General features: G+C 38.6%; 1 protein-coding gene across 11 annotated transcripts in view; it reads right to left on the bottom strand.

Moving 5' to 3' along the window:
* The window catches only part of INPP4B (inositol polyphosphate-4-phosphatase type II B), a 910,826-nt gene that overhangs the window by 528,947 nt on the left and 365,777 nt on the right, over positions 1 to 16,102 (bottom strand). The window lies entirely within an intron of this gene.

Here is a 16,102-nt window from a genome sequence, read left to right as displayed (position 1 = left end):
TATGCAATAAAATGGTAGATGATTCTCATATCTCTACCTCCTCAAAATGTCTTGTTTTCTTACTGTCCATCATTGTGACCATCATGGTCACTGTCACAGCTGTCTAGGCAGAGTCTCTATGTAATCTGAAAATATGTTTGAAAGCAGAAACTGAGGTGTTGGAAAATTATTGTTGATCTATTTATAATTTTTTCAGTTCTTGATTTTTTTACATTTTCCTTGTAAAAGTAATGTGCATTCTTTATACTATTTATATAAGTACAGGAGAAAATTACTTATAACCCACCACTACGGCAACCATAGTTAATATTTTGACATCTTTATAAGCTTTTATCTTTCAAGCTTTTGCAGTTAAGTCATACTGAATTTAAAATTCTGTATGCAGCTTTTAATTTTCTTCACATTATATCTTAAGAATTCAAAGATCTCATTAAGAACTTCTTATAACCTCATTTGAAATGGCATATGCCTGAAATTCTTAATATTATAGAGCACCTCAAGATTTTCAGGATATTAATTTAATGAGCAAATATTTACACACTGCTTTATATGTAGCAAACGCTGTTATAGATTCTGAGTACACAGAAGGGAACATAGACAAGATTCTTTCCCAGTGGAGTTTATCTTCTAGTGGGGAGAAACAGACAATAAAAAATAAATAAATAAACAAGATAATTTCAAATAATGATTCTTAACAGCTATGGAATTCTGACTCTGGAGAGGGGGCTGCTTAGAGAGGGGAGGTGCTCAGGAAGGCATCCATCTCCAAGCAGATGTTTAATCTGGGATTTGAATGAAAGGCAGAAATCAGTCATGTGCAGCTCTCAAGCATATGTGAATGTAAGAAGGGTGCAATAATGCAATCTTCCTGAAAATTCTTAATTACCTGGAATAGATCTTCATGAAGGTATAAACAATGAGTGAGTGAGCAAGCCTCGAAAATGACCTTTCTTTGGAAGTCCTCATATGGTTTCTTTTGAGTCAGATGTCAACCTTTGTTCATCCTTTCCCCAGAAGCCATTTAGAGGCCAAGTCCATTGTTACATTATTCATCAATAACAAAACCACTGATAATATCAAATTCCTTCCTAACTGTCTAACCAAAGATATAGTTAGAATGCATAATATAATCTAATTAAAACTGGTGCTGCTTTAAAAATTTTACCATATATTTACCATGATTATTAACATTTCAAATTTGTGTTGCTGTGATTATGATTATTGTCAATTTTGGAGCTGAAATATATCCAGCTTGTACAATGGTTTAGTATTACAGTTAAGAGTAAGGGGTATGAGCAGATGCTAACAGTACAGCCTTACCTAAACTACTCAGGCCAGCCACGTCTGTATCACAACAATAATAACATTAGTTTTAAAGGAGATGGTGCAGAGAACTCAGCTCAGAGCCTGACACACAATAAGCCTTTGGCAGGGGTGTGGGATATGTGTATGTGAAGAGAAAAGAGAAAGAGAGAGGAAGAGGGAGAGAAACAGGATACATGCCAACACACATACCTTGAGGTTATTTTAAATAGTGTATGTATGAATATCAGAGTAGTAGTGCAAAGAAGAATTAGTTATGCCATATTACTCTTTGAATGGCCTCCTTAAAGTGTACTGCTTTGAAGACTGTATGTGATTTGCTAAGAAGGACTGTCCACCAATGTTTACTTGGATAAATTACAGAATGGGGTATTTTGGGAATTAAAAATACCAAACTCCATAATTCTTGGTCATAGATGTCACATCAGGTTTCAAACACAATCATGGTGGAGCATGGAAAAGAGCCGCTAAGGGCCCTCTCCATTTCCTCCGTGTTTCCTTCTGCTCTTGAAGACCTCATTAGATGACTTCCTCCATGACTAACACAAATACTGTCAGGGAAGACTGTCTTAAGACCCAGAACTCTACATTTGAAATAGAACTCCAAAGACAGAACTCAGTGGGATGACTAAGCTCTGCATCCAAGGACAGGAGGAATTCAGAAAGAGATTAGTAAAGTTGCTTTCACATTGCCCTCAGAAACCCATCGACTCTCCATCAGAGTACCTCAGAGTGGGGAGAAGAGGGCTGATCAAGTGGGCTTGAACCAGAAAGTTCCATATGTATGTGAGGATATGATAGTCAAAGTAGCCCATGGCTAAAATAAAAGCTTGAAAACCACTGAGCCAGTAACTATGAAGCTCCCCTGTAAACTGTAGTGTGATTTACAAATGCTAGTTTTTAATAACATTGCTGCTGTTTCTTGGTTCCTGTGAAAATGTAAACACTTGTTTTACTGGGAAATTGATCAATTAAATAATAAATCTCAAGAAATGGCACTGTGTCAAGTCAAAAATTCATTTTTGTCTCTATTATTCTGTGCAATAAGCACATTTAAAATGTTTCCTAAAGAAATTCCCAACAGGATTCATTTAGCGGAGGAGGCAGGAGCAGTTAACTAAACTTTTCCATCATGAATTTGATTCATACAAGGTCAACCCAGTCTTCCTCTGCAGTATAGAATTTACTACCTTTCCTCACCATTATGAAGATATTCAGGGAAGTGCTCCTTGCCAACTTTTGGCAGGGATGAGGCCCCTAACGATCTCAATTCAATTACTGCCACTTAGATATTTAATTCCAGGTTATAGCCAAACACTAAAAGAATATGGAAAAATAATAACAGTGGGAATCCAACTTAACACAATACATATTGTTTGTCCTAAAAAGGGACAATGTAACTACAGGAATACTATATGGGACTTAAGTAGAGAAGATTAGCAAAGGCTAATGATTACTGTGTGCCATGCTCTAATTCAAGTGCTTTATGTACATTGGTCCATTTATTCCTCACAGCTACTTTATAGACTCAGTGCCACGATTATTTTCTCTGACACATGAAGCCCAAAGAAAGCCACCTGTCCAAGGTGAATGTTGGAGCCAGGATTCAAACCCAGGCAATCAGGTGTAAGAGATGGCCACACACTGTTTTAGTTTCAGTGAAGTCAGGAAAAGGTATATATCTTGATCTGAATTCTGCCAACTATAAATATGCCTTTGTTCTTGCTATCTTTCTTTTGCCCCTAATTGCCCACATTTTACTATCTTGCTCTGTGTTCCAGGGTCTGGCCTATGTGAATAGCATTGCTGGGCTTCCAGTAAGGTTCGGCACTAGCTGGAGAATAGAAGTCATGGGGAGAGAGAGTGAGGACAATTTATTTTCCTGGTTCCTCCCAGTCAGGCCACTATTGGTCGACTGCATCCCTTTGTTGAAACTACAGCCCCAGTCAAATGATTTACTTCATTATGGATTCTGATACCCCTTCTTTCCTCTGTCCCTAAAGACCTAGAGGTAACAATAGTTCTCTACTGCTACAATGGCTGGGCACTGAACAATATTTGTTGTTTTCTCTAAACCCTGATCACATCTTTGTAAATAGTCTTTCTTCAAATCACAATTCCAGAGATCTGAGCAGAGATTTATTTCTCCATCTAGTTTACATATGCCTGGATAAAAAAAAATTAACCATAATCTTCACCATACCTACTTCCCACCCCCTGTATAACACACCCAGAAAGTAAATTCCACAGGTGTCCATTATTCATACTATAAGCATATATGAAAATAATTTGTAAATCTTGGCTTTTGTTAAGAGGCCAGGAATTGAAGTCTACAAACATACCAGTATTTTTATTCTAAAAATAGTCACTGGTTCTATTAAAATATCCTGAGTGTCAGGCAGCAGGGTAGTAACAGACCTATTCATTTTGGGTGTTGGTCTATTTGAATTGAATGACCTTCCTGAAGCCTTGACTCAGGTGTCATAAATCAGACACTCAGTCTAATTAAATACAAAAATATCTAATGCTATGCAGCTGTTAATACTGGGCAGTTGGCTTCCTGGAACCAGGTAGTAAAATATATCCAGGAAATGTGTTCCCCCAAAGATACCAGGTGTATCCTTGTCTTCCTTTCAAACTAATTAGCCATTCATCAGAAACAATGCATGCTTATGAATATTTCTTGGCCTCAAACAAAGACAGGGAGCATCTGAACTGTCCTTAACATCTCTCCTTCAAAACATCTGTATTTGTCATGTCATTTATTCTAACAACCTCCCCACCACCTGCTGTAGTGAGAATGGAGGTTATTTCCATCGAAAGGGATATAGGAACAATATCTTGAGTCACAACTCCAAAAAACATGGTTACCCACCCACTCCTCTCCCATAATCCACATTAATAGTGCTGATAACTCCTCGTCGTTCCACGTCTGGTGTCCATGTTGAAAATCCAGCTTTACAACTATAATACAGCTGACTTAGTTAGAAGGATGCATTTCCTTTTACCATGACTTAATGTTAGCAAAGTTAAATGAATGTAGAGGTAAACTACTCACTGTCTTTGCTTACAGCCGCATTGTCATGACCAGAATGTGTCACAAAAAACTTACAATCTATATGTATGTACAACTACCCTAGGAATAGACACAATAAATTGGTATCTCTCTGAATTACAGTTTCATAGAACAAGGGCTGAAGATGGATGTACAATACATTGACCCACTTTAGCAATAAGCACTGGGCAATCTCGGGAGTATTTCCAGGCTGACAAGAAGCAATGACCAAAGACTGCAAGGCAGGAGCTCTGGCTCTTGCTTCTCTGAGTCTAGCTGAGCTATCATCCTGATCCCACACCAAAATGACAACTGTATGTATGACCTGGCTTGTGGGGTTGTTGGTATGAACAGAAGTAATTTATATGTACAAACAGTAATCTCAAGAAACCTTGGGCTACTTCATTTTGCAGAAATCAGTCAGAAATTATTTTAAATAATTGAGATCCTCACTGTCCTGAAACAAAGTCAAGATACATACAGTATTTCCTTCAAATTATACATGTTCTTTCTTTTCCTCTTCACCTACTGTAGCCAGCCTCTAAGGTAGGCTCCTCCAATGATCATCATTTTCTGGTGTTCACACACTCACATAGTTCTCTTCCACACTGATCAGAGCTAACCTGTGTATCCAATAAGATACTGCAGAAAAGTTGGTGAGTGACTTCCAAGGTTAGTGCATAAAAGCCATCTGGCTTCTGCCTTGTTCTCATTATCATTCACTCCAGGAGAAACAAGTTGTAAGGTGAAGAGGACACTCAAGTTGCTCAATGGAATAGCCCTCATAATTAGGAACTGAGGCCACTTTCCCTGAGCCAGAACCAGCTGTGAGTCATGTATTAAGCCATCTTGGAAGTAGACCTGCACACTTCTAGCCAAGCCTTCAGAGTAATGCGACTCCAACTCACATCTTGATGTAACCTCATGAGAGATCCTAGCCAGAATCAATTCTAGATGAGTAGAAATTGTGTGAGATGACAAATATTTACTAGTATAAGCCACAAAGATTTGGGGGATACTTTGCTATATAGCAATAGATAACTAAAATAATCTTCACTCTGATTTTCTGTTGTGTAATAGGTTTACCTTGTATGTATATATATCATTTTCTCCCATCTCCCACATGCACACCCTTTTTTCAAGCAAACCCTCCTTACAAGGGTATACCAAAATGTCTAGGAGCAGCAGAAAGGCATGCACACTCATATAATGACATAATTTTTAAAAATTAAAGCTCTAAGATATACATGTCCATAGCTGCACCTGTACAAACAATGAGGGTCCATATGAAAAATGTCCTCATCCAAGAAATTGTTTAAAAATTTTTATCTTTTCAATGAATATAGCTGCAATTCATTTGTTACATAGTAGGTTTTTCTATTGTCTTAAAATAGCATAAGTAGAATAGTGGTGATATAATTTTATTACACAGACAGTTATAAGTAGAGAGTTAATGTCCTAACATTAACTCCTGTTAAGTGCTGAAATTGAGTCATATTATTTCAGCTGATAGCGAAACAAGTGAGTTAGATGGTTAAGAGTGACATGTACTTGAAATACTGCAAAGGTCTTGTGGTACATTTAAACAAAGTATGAGATTCTTCAGCTGCAAAAAAAACTTCAAGTTATTATTAATTCTAACTTTACTATGAGTCATAATGACATTATACAAAGAGTGTTAAAGTACTAACATTAGATAAAGCATTCCAAGAAGATAATATATTATTTTTCCCCACCTGCCTTCCACTCTATATAAAAGCAATTTATTATTAACATTTCAAATCAATATTAAAAAATAATGAAATTACAGAAGATACATATTTACTGTTTACATCACTATATTTCCAAGACTCAAATAACACAATGTATGAAATATCACACCTCTAAAAACTTCACAGGTACTTGTAGAAATTTTTTAAGTAAAACTACTTAAAGAGGAGCCAAGATAGCAGTATGTGTAGAGCAGCAGAAATCTCCCAAAACCATATACATTTTTTGAGAATACAATAAATACAACTATTCCTAAAAGAGAGACCAGAGGATACAGTACAATAGTCTGGCTACATCTACATCTGTGAGAACTCAGCATTGCACGAAGGGGGTAAGATACAAGCCACGGCCTGGCAGGACCCAAGCACAACCCTCACCCCAGCTTCCCAGTGGGAGGAAAGGAGTCAGAGTGGGGAGGGAGTGGAAGCACAGGACTTCTAAATAACCAGCCCTAGTAATCTGCACTGAGAGTGCAGACACACATTGCATGGTGTGCTGGATATTAGGGAAATGGAAAATTAAATCTGCAAGCAGGTCCCGTGGCTGGCTCCCCAGGACAAAAGAAAAGCAAGTGCTTTTTGAAAGTCTTAAGGGGACAGGGGCTTCACAGCTGGATGGAATTGTCCTGGCACACTCAGCCCAGCAGGCTGGGAATCCTGAGGAACTTCAGGTGCTCCAGGCCCCTGGGTGACAATGCAGCTCTGAAACCCCTAACGGCGATAAGCAGACTGCCATTCATTCCCCTCCAGCCAGTGCAGCCCTGCCCACAGTGGCGGAGCAGCTGGAGAGCAAACCCTTCCACAATGGCAGAGCAGCCAGAGAGTGGCCAGGCTAACAGCAACCTCTCAGAGTCTCCTCCCAGCGCACAGCCACCTGGGCCAGACCCAGGGGCCACTGCTAGTGCACTCCCCGGTGCAGGCAGAGGAAGCCAGGGCAAGGTGCGAAGGGATGCCATTCTTGCAGGAGATCACACCAGGTGCATGTGACACACTCTGCAGGGCTATGGTCTACCGTGATGGCAGCCCCGCCCACAGCAGTTCAGAGGATTAATCCAGAGGCTGCTCAAGGTGTGTGGGTAACCAACACAAGCAGCAGAGAAGGGCACAGTGACCAGCAAGCAGGAAGGGACTTTTTTTCTCCCTGCTGACACATGTACTATCTGCCTACAACTACCTCTATTTCCATGAAAAGGCAAAAGAATTTGGTCTACTCCAGAATTACACAGACAACCTCCAAGAGAGGGCATGGGGAAATAGATACAACCAATCTTCCTGAAAAAGAATTCAAAATAAAGGTCATAACCAAGCTGACGGACCTGCAGAGAACTTTATGCAAGAGCTAAGGGATGAAGTCAGACAGGAGAATACAGAAATAAAACAATCTCTGGAAAGACTTAAGAGCAGACTGGATGAGGTGCAAGAGACCACTAATGGAATAGAAATCAGAGAACAGGAATACAGAGAAGCTGAGGCAGAAAGAGATAAAAGGATCTCCAGGAATGAAAGAATATTAAGAGAACTGTGTGACCAATCCAAACGGAACAACATTCACATTATAGGGGTACCAGAAGAAGAAGAGAGAGAAAAAGGGATAGAAAGTGTCTTTGAAGAAATAATTGCTGAAAACTTCCCCAAACTGGGGGAGGAGATAGACTCTCAGACCATGGAAGCTCACAGAACTCCCAACACAAGGGACCCAAGGAGGAAAACACCAAGACATATAATAATTAAAATGGCAAAGATCAAAGACAAGGACAAAGTACTAAAGGCAGCCGGAGAGCGAAAAAAGGTCACCTACAAAGGAAAACCCATCAGGCTATCACCAGACTTCTCAACAAAAGCATTACAGGCCAGAAGAGAATGGCATGATATATTTAATGCAATGAAACAGAAGGGCCTTGAACCAAGAATACTGTATCCAGCACGATTATCATTCAAATATGAAGGAGGGATTAAACAATTTCCAGACAAGAAAAAGTTGAGGGAACTTGCCTCTGACAAACCACCTCCACAGGATATTTTAAAGGGACTGCTCTAGATGGAAGCACTCACAAAGCGAAATAGATGTCACCAGAGAAAATAAAATCACAACAAAGAAAGCAGACCAACCAAATACTAACTAAAGGCAAAAAAAGGAAAAATCAACTATTCACAAAAGCAGTCAAAGGAAACACAAAAGAGTACAGAATGAAACACCTAATATATAAAGAATGGAGGAGGAGGAATAAGAAGGGAGAGAAATAAAGATTCATCACACTGTGTTTATAATGGCTTAATAAGAGCATTAAGTTAGATGGCTAGATAGTAAAGAAGCTACCCTTGACCCTTGGTAATCACAAATCTAAAGCCTGCAATGGCAATAAGTACATATCTTTCAATAATCACCCTAAATGTAAATGGACTGAATGCACCAATCAAAAGTAAAAGAATGGATAAAAAAACGAGACCCATCTATATGATGCTTACAAGAGACTCACCTCAAAGCCAAAGACATACACAGACTAAAAGCAAAGGGATGGAAAAAAATATTTCATGCAAGCAATAGGGAGAAAAAAGCAGGTGTTGCAGTACTTGTATGAGACAAAATAGACTTCAAAACAAAGAAAGTAGCAAGAGATAAAGAAGGACATTACATAATGATAAAGGGGTTAGTCCAATCAGAGGATATAATCATTATAAATATATATGCACCTAATTCAGGAGCACCAACATATGTGAACCAAATACTAACAGAATTAAAGGAGGAAATAGAATGCAATGCATTTGTTCTAGGAAACTTCAACACACCACTCACTCCAAAGGACAGATCCACTGGACAGAAAATAAGTAAGGACACAGAGGCACTGAACAACACACTAGAACAGATGGACTTAACAGACATCTACAGAACTCTACACCCGAAAGCAGCAGGATATACAATCTTCTCAAGTGTACATAAAACATTTTCCAGAATAGACTACATACTAGGTGACAAAAAGAGCCTCAGTAAATTCAAAAAAACAGAAATTTTACCAACTAACTACTCAGACCACAAAGGTATAAAACTAGAAATAAATTGTACAAAGAAAACAAAAAGGCTCAGAAACACATGGAGGCTCAATAACATGCTCTTAAATAAGCTATGGATCAATGACCAAAATAATAGAGATGAAGCAATATATGGAGACAAATAATAACAGCACAAAGCCCCAACTTCTGTGGGACACAGTGGAGGCAGTTCTAAGGGGAAAGTATATAACAATCCAGGCCTATTTAAAGAAGGAAGAACAATCCCAAATGAATAGTCTAAAGTCACAATTATTGAAACTGGATAAAGAAGAGCAAATGTGGCCCAAACTCAGCAGAAGGAGAGAGATAATAAAGATCCAAGAATAAATAAATAAAATTGAGAAGAATAAAACAATAGAAAAAATGAATAACACCAAGAGTTGATTCTTTGAGAAAATAAACAAAATAGATAAGCCCATAGCCAGACTTATTAAGAGAAAAAGAGAATCTACACACATCAACAGAATCAGAAATGGGAAAGGAAAAATGACAGACTCCACAGAAATACAAAGAATTACTAGAGAATATTATGAAAATCTATATGCTAACAAGCTGGAAAACCTAGACAAAATGGACAACTTCCTAGAAAAATACAACCTTCCAAGACTGACCAAGGAAGAAACAGAAAATCTAAACAGACCAATTACCAGCAACGAAATTGAATCAGTAATAAAAAAACTACCCAAGAACAAAACCTCTTGGCCAGATGGATTCACCACTGAATTTTATCAGACATTGAGAGAGGACATAATATCCATTTTCCAAAAATAGAAGAGGAGGGAATACTTCTAAACTCCTTCTATGAAGCCATCATCACTCTAATACCAAAACCAGGCAAGGACCCCACCAAAAAAAAAATTATAGACCAATATATGTATAATCTTGACTAGTGTAGTGAATACAGAACTGAAGTTCAGCAGCCCTGAATTGATAGGCAGTGTCAATCATGTACATATACTATATAAGAACTTCAAATATTTGTGAAAAACACTATTTTTTTTAAATGAAAAAATTGTGCATTGCCTTCCCTTAGGGCAACTTGACTATGTTGTAACATATAGACTAGGAATAGCAAATTAACAATTCCTCTGATGAAATATTAGGATAGTCGGTGTCAGCAGTTCTGAAAGTATAACCTTTTGATCCCTAGGAATCCCTGGAAACCCTTCAGGCATTTTGTAAAGTCAAAGATATTCTCGGTACATTATTTGCCTTTTTCAGTATTTGTCTTTTTTACTGTGTTGGCTTGTGACCTCTTTCACTAAGATGACATTGGCACTGATGGTACGCATGCAATGGTGGGTAACATTACTGGTGCGTAGAACCAACCCAGGCAGCAGAACCAAGCTGCACTAATAGACTTTATATTTCACCATCATGCACTAAAATGCCAATTTTATTTAAGAATATCAAGCAGTAAAATTCATAATTTTCTTAAGTCTTGACACTTAAGTACACATCTTGATATTCTGTATGATAAAAATTGAAAGTACAGATAAAACACTTCTACTGCATGACAAAGTATATAGCTATATTATCTATCTGTTGCTGTGCAACAAGTTACTCCAAAACTTGACAGCTAAAATTACATATGCTTGTTGTCGCAGTTTCTATGGTTCAGGAACTCATGCACTGATTGACTGGGGCCACTAAATCAGGTTTCTTACAAGGCTGCAGCCAAGGTTCCACCTGGGACCACAGGCATCTCAAGGCTTAACTGGGGAAGGACCCATTTCCAACCTCATTCATGTGGTTGCTGGCAAGACTTGGTTACCTGCAGGATTTTGGACTGAGGGCCTCAGCTCCTTGCTGCTTACTGGCTGGAGGTCACTCTCCTTCCATGACAGGTTGTCCCCACCATCGGGGCAAGCATTTGAGAGAAGCCAGAGAGATAAGTCCAGCAACATGGAAGCCAGTCTCTTAAAATCCAGTCACAGAAGTGAGACCACCTCACTTTTGTCATATTCTGTTCTAAACAAGTTATTGGGCCCAACCCACATGCCAGAGGAGGGAATTATACAAAAGCATGAGTTCCAAGGGGCTAAAATCATCAAAAGCCAAGTCAGAAGCTGCTATCCGTAATAGTCATCTTTGGAAAAAATACTGTGTTGCATGTTGAACTAACTGCTCCTTTTATTAGACACTATTTTCACTCAATAAAATAATGAACAGACCACCTATAATTATTCTGGCTTGTGTATTTTGCAGATTTTGCAGAATTGAGTATTTCTTTAAAATGAACAAAGTAAATGTTGTCACTTCAAGGGAAACAATGTTGGTTATACTCCATAGAATGTGAGTATTCAAATGAATGCTAGAATTTTGGAAAACTTGTTATCTGGCAGGAGTGCCTTAATAGTTGCTCAATACATAAAACCTTCCCTAAAGATTTTGTTAGCAATATTAAAGGATGTTGGGTTTTGATACCATGTAATGAAATGTGTTAATATTTGAAAGATCTTGGAAACTCGGAGAGCCAGTGTTTTTCATATGACCAAGAGATTCTCTTACAGAATTGTGCATGTCTCCATTTAGAGTGTATAGAAGACCAATGCATCTAATGGAACAGTATGAAAAGTGCATTAATATGGTTTCAGTTCCACATGGAAATTAACCTTTAAGAAACTACTACTTACAGAGTTCTAATGTAGTATCAAAAAGAATATCCACAATTATCTGAAAAGGGTATGAAAATACTTCTCCATAGCTATACAACTATATGAGACTGGACCTTTTCCATATATGTCAACTACAACAACATATGGCAATACTTTATATGCTATACAAGCATATATGAGAATCTGGCTCACTTGATGAAACTAAACATTAAAAATATTTACAAATATATGTAAAGGCACCACTCTTCTCATGAAACTATTGTTCATTTGGGGAAGTATAGTTCTTTTTCCATAAAAAGGCATTTTGTGTATGCAAGAAATGACTTTATTATTGTTATTTTAAAATGTATTGGTAGAGGTAATCCACATAAACAAAAGCTCTTCGGAGTGCTCAATAAATTTTAAGTGTTGTAAAAGGATCCTTATATCAAAACATTTAAGAACCACTGAGCAATATTTTGGTATTCGAACAAAATAATCCCAGAATCTCAGCAGCTTGAATGAAAAGATCTATTTCTCATTCACACTACAAGTCCATTGGTTTTAGCTGGGGGAGTGCGCTCATTGCTAGCTCAGGAAACCAGGCTCATGCAGAGTACACCTCATCACGATTCTATTCTCTCAGTAGCACTAAAAACAGGGGTATGGCAAAATACTCAAAGATTTATAAACCTTTCCCTGGAAGTTATATATGCTACTTCTACTCTCTAGTCTTCCTAGGAAGTCACATGGCCATGCCTTGCTTCGAGGGAGCAGGAATACACAATTACATCATAGATCTGAAAGGACACCCAGAAATATTTAGTGAACAATACTAATGAGCACTACAAATACCAACTCTAATCCATGGATAGCTGGGGCTCTGAATTGAAAAGGATTTATGAGACTGCACCTTAGTCCAGCAGGCTTATTTGTTTCTTATTGCTGCTGAAACAAATTACCACAAATTTAGTGATTTAAAGCAAATGTGTATTCTTATAGTTCTGGAGGTCAGAGTCCTAAAATTAAAATGTTGGCAGGGATGTGTTCCTTCCAGAATCTCTAGAACAATCAGTTTTTTGCTTTTTCCAGCTTCTAGGAAACATGGATTATAGCATTATATTTATCCCTTAAGCCCAAAATAAGTGAGCACCTGCTAGGTCTGAGGCTCTATTCTGAATGCTGGCAATAGTGAGCTACCGAAAGCCAAAGTCCCAACAATCACAGAGCTTACATTCTAGTGGTAAGAGAAATAAACAAGTAAAAAATGCACATACATGTGTGGATAAAATGAAACTTCCTGTGTCCAGGATTCTCACCTGGCCCTGGTTGGCTAGCTCACTATACACACCTGTGGGCAAGATGTTGCTATTGACTCTATATAAAGAGCTCTGCCCAGTGGTCTGGGTGACATGGTGGCATAGCCATGCAGGATGACTGTGCAGGCAGAGAGGCCCAGAGGATGGCTGTACAGACAGACGGGCCCAGAGGCAGAGACCAGCTTGCTGTGTGCAGACTTGCTCTGAGAGGATGAGACTTTAGTGATTGACCTGCCATCATGGAAATAAAGTTGGGTTATAACCCTTTTACCCCACGAATGTTCTACTGTCATTTCTTTGGTCACATTGTATCCATAGTGAACTTGCCTGGGGCTGAAACCCATTGGCAAGACAACATGTTAGGAGAATTATATGTTCAAAGGCAGGACAAAGCAATTCTGAGAGTGATGTGAGAGGGGCTGTTCTAGGCAAAGTGGTCAGCAAAGGCCTCTCTGATCAGACAGTGATTGAGCAGGTTCCTGAGTAAAGTAAGGAACAAATCACAGTATCTGGAGGAAGAGCACTTGGATACTGAAAACAGTGACTGAAGATGCCTTAATGTGGAAGGATGCTTGGAATGTCTAAGAGACAGCAAGGAGGCCAGTGCATAGCTGGACAGGAGGGAGGGAGGTAGAAGATGAGGTCAGAGAGAGCTGGAGTGTGACCCACATAGCATCCTGAGGATGCTGCCTTTACCCTGACACAGGCAGCCATAGGGCCATTTGCTTACAGGGCTGCTATGATACAGGCTACATTTTTTAGGGGTCACCAACTATTGTGGGGAGAATATAAACTAGGGGCAAGGCTTAAAGTCTGAATAGTAGTCAGGCAGCCATTGCAATAACATAGTAAGAAGATGATGTAGATTTATTTATTTAAGATTATTATTATTTAGATGATTTAAATTAGAGCTGTAATGGCGGAAGTGGTGAGAATTGTCTGGATTCTGGATATAGTCTGAAAAAAAGTCAGCATATATACTGATCAATTAGATGATGTGGTTGTGGAAGGGTCATTACCAAGAAAAGTGGTCATTCTGTAAAACAGGAAGGAAAGGAGGGGGAGGGGCGGAAGCAATAAGCAGGAAGGGGTCTCTACCCAACTCCTCAGATGAAAGATTTTGGACCAAAATGAATGGATTTTCCTGGAAAATTAACTATATGACTTAAGGAAGTCCTTGGATATAAGTCAGAAGGATAATGAATATTATATAAGCAAAACATGGTTATCTAGCATCAAAACCTTGAAAGAAAAAAAACCTTGAGATGGTGTCAGGCAAATCAGTCACATGTAGTTGCTTGTGCACATTTGTGTAATCCTTGAGAAGTCGTTTCTCCTTTATGAGTTGATGATGTAGCTTCCAAAAGTATTACATGACATACTGTTACCTAATCCACACCTGAGTAAAATGGCACCATCCTTCTCTAAATGGAATAAAATTTATATTGAGTAGAATTTTTTTAATACCATTAACCTACAATTGCATGAAGAACATTACATTTACTAGACTCTCCCCATCACCAAGTTCCCCCCACATAACCCATTGCAGTCACCATACATCATAGTAGTAAGATGTTGTAGAATCACTACACGTCTTCTCTGTGTTGTACAGCCCTCCGTGTGCCCCCCCGCATTATACATGCTAATCATAATACCCCCTTTCCCCCTACCCCTGTATCCCTCCCTTCCCACCCATCCTCCCCAGTCCCTTTTCCTTTGGTAACTGTTAGTCCATTCTTGGATTCTGTGAGTTTTCTGCTGTTTTGCTCCTTCAGTTTTTTCTTTGTTCTTATACTAAATAGATGAGTGAAATCATTTGATACTTGTCTTTCTCCACCTGGCTTATTTCACTGAGCATAATACCTTCTAACTCCATCCAAGTTGTTGCATATGATAGCATTTGTTTACTTCTTATGACTGAATAATATTCCATTGTGTATATGAACCACATTTTCTTTTTCCATTCATCTACTGAAGGACACTTAGGTTGCTTCCATTTCTTGGCTATTGTGAATAGTGCTGCAAAAAACAGAGGGGGGCATATGTCTTTTTCAAACTGGGCTCCTGCATTCTTAGGGTAAATCTCTAGGAGTGGAATTCCTGAGTCAAATGGTATTTCAATTTTTAGTTTATTGAGGAACCTCCATACTGCTTTCCACAATGGTTGAACTAATTTACATTCCCACCAACAGTGTAGGAGGGTTCCCGTTTCTCCACATGCTTGCCAGCATTTGTTGTTGTTTGTCTTTTGGATAGTGGCCATCCTGACTGGTGTGAGGTGATATCATTGTGATTTTAATTTACTTTTCTCTGCTGATCAGCGATGTGGAGCATCTTTTCATGTGTCTGTTGGCCATCTGAATTTCTTCTTTAGAGAATAGTCTGTTTAGCTCCTCTTCCCATTTTTTAATTGGATTATTTGCTTTTTGTTTGTTGAGCTCTATATGTTTTGGATGTCAACCCTTTATCGGATCTGTCATTTATGAATATATTCTCCCATACTGTAGGATGCCTTTTTGTTCTATTGGTGGCATCCTTTGCTGCACAGAAGCTTTTCAGTTTGATGTAGTCCCCCTTGTTCATTTTTGCATTTGTTTCCCTTGCCCAGGGAGATATGTTCATGAAAAAGTTGCTCATGCTTATGTCCAAGAGATTTTTGCCTAGTTTTTTCTAAGAGTTTTATGGTTTCATGACATATACAGGTCTTTGATCCATTTCAAATTTACTTTTGTGTATGTTGTTAGACAATGATCCAGTTTCATTCTCTTACATGTAGCTGCCCAGTTTTGCCAACACCAGCTGTTGAAGAGGCTGTCATTTTCCCATTGTATGTCCATGGCTCCTTTATCATATATTAATTGCCATATATGTTTGGGTTAATATTTGGACTCTCTATTCTGTTCCACTGGTCTGTGGGTCTGTACTTGTGCCAGTACCAAACTGTCTTGATTACTGTGGCTTTGTAGTAGAGTTTGAAGTTGGGCAGCGAGA

The sequence above is a fragment of the Manis javanica genome, chromosome 5, assembly GCF_040802235.1.
Source record: "Manis javanica isolate MJ-LG chromosome 5, MJ_LKY, whole genome shotgun sequence".
In the NCBI taxonomy this organism is placed as follows: Eukaryota; Metazoa; Chordata; class Mammalia; order Pholidota; family Manidae; genus Manis; species Manis javanica.
This window is presented reverse-complemented; position numbering and strand designations above follow the sequence as displayed.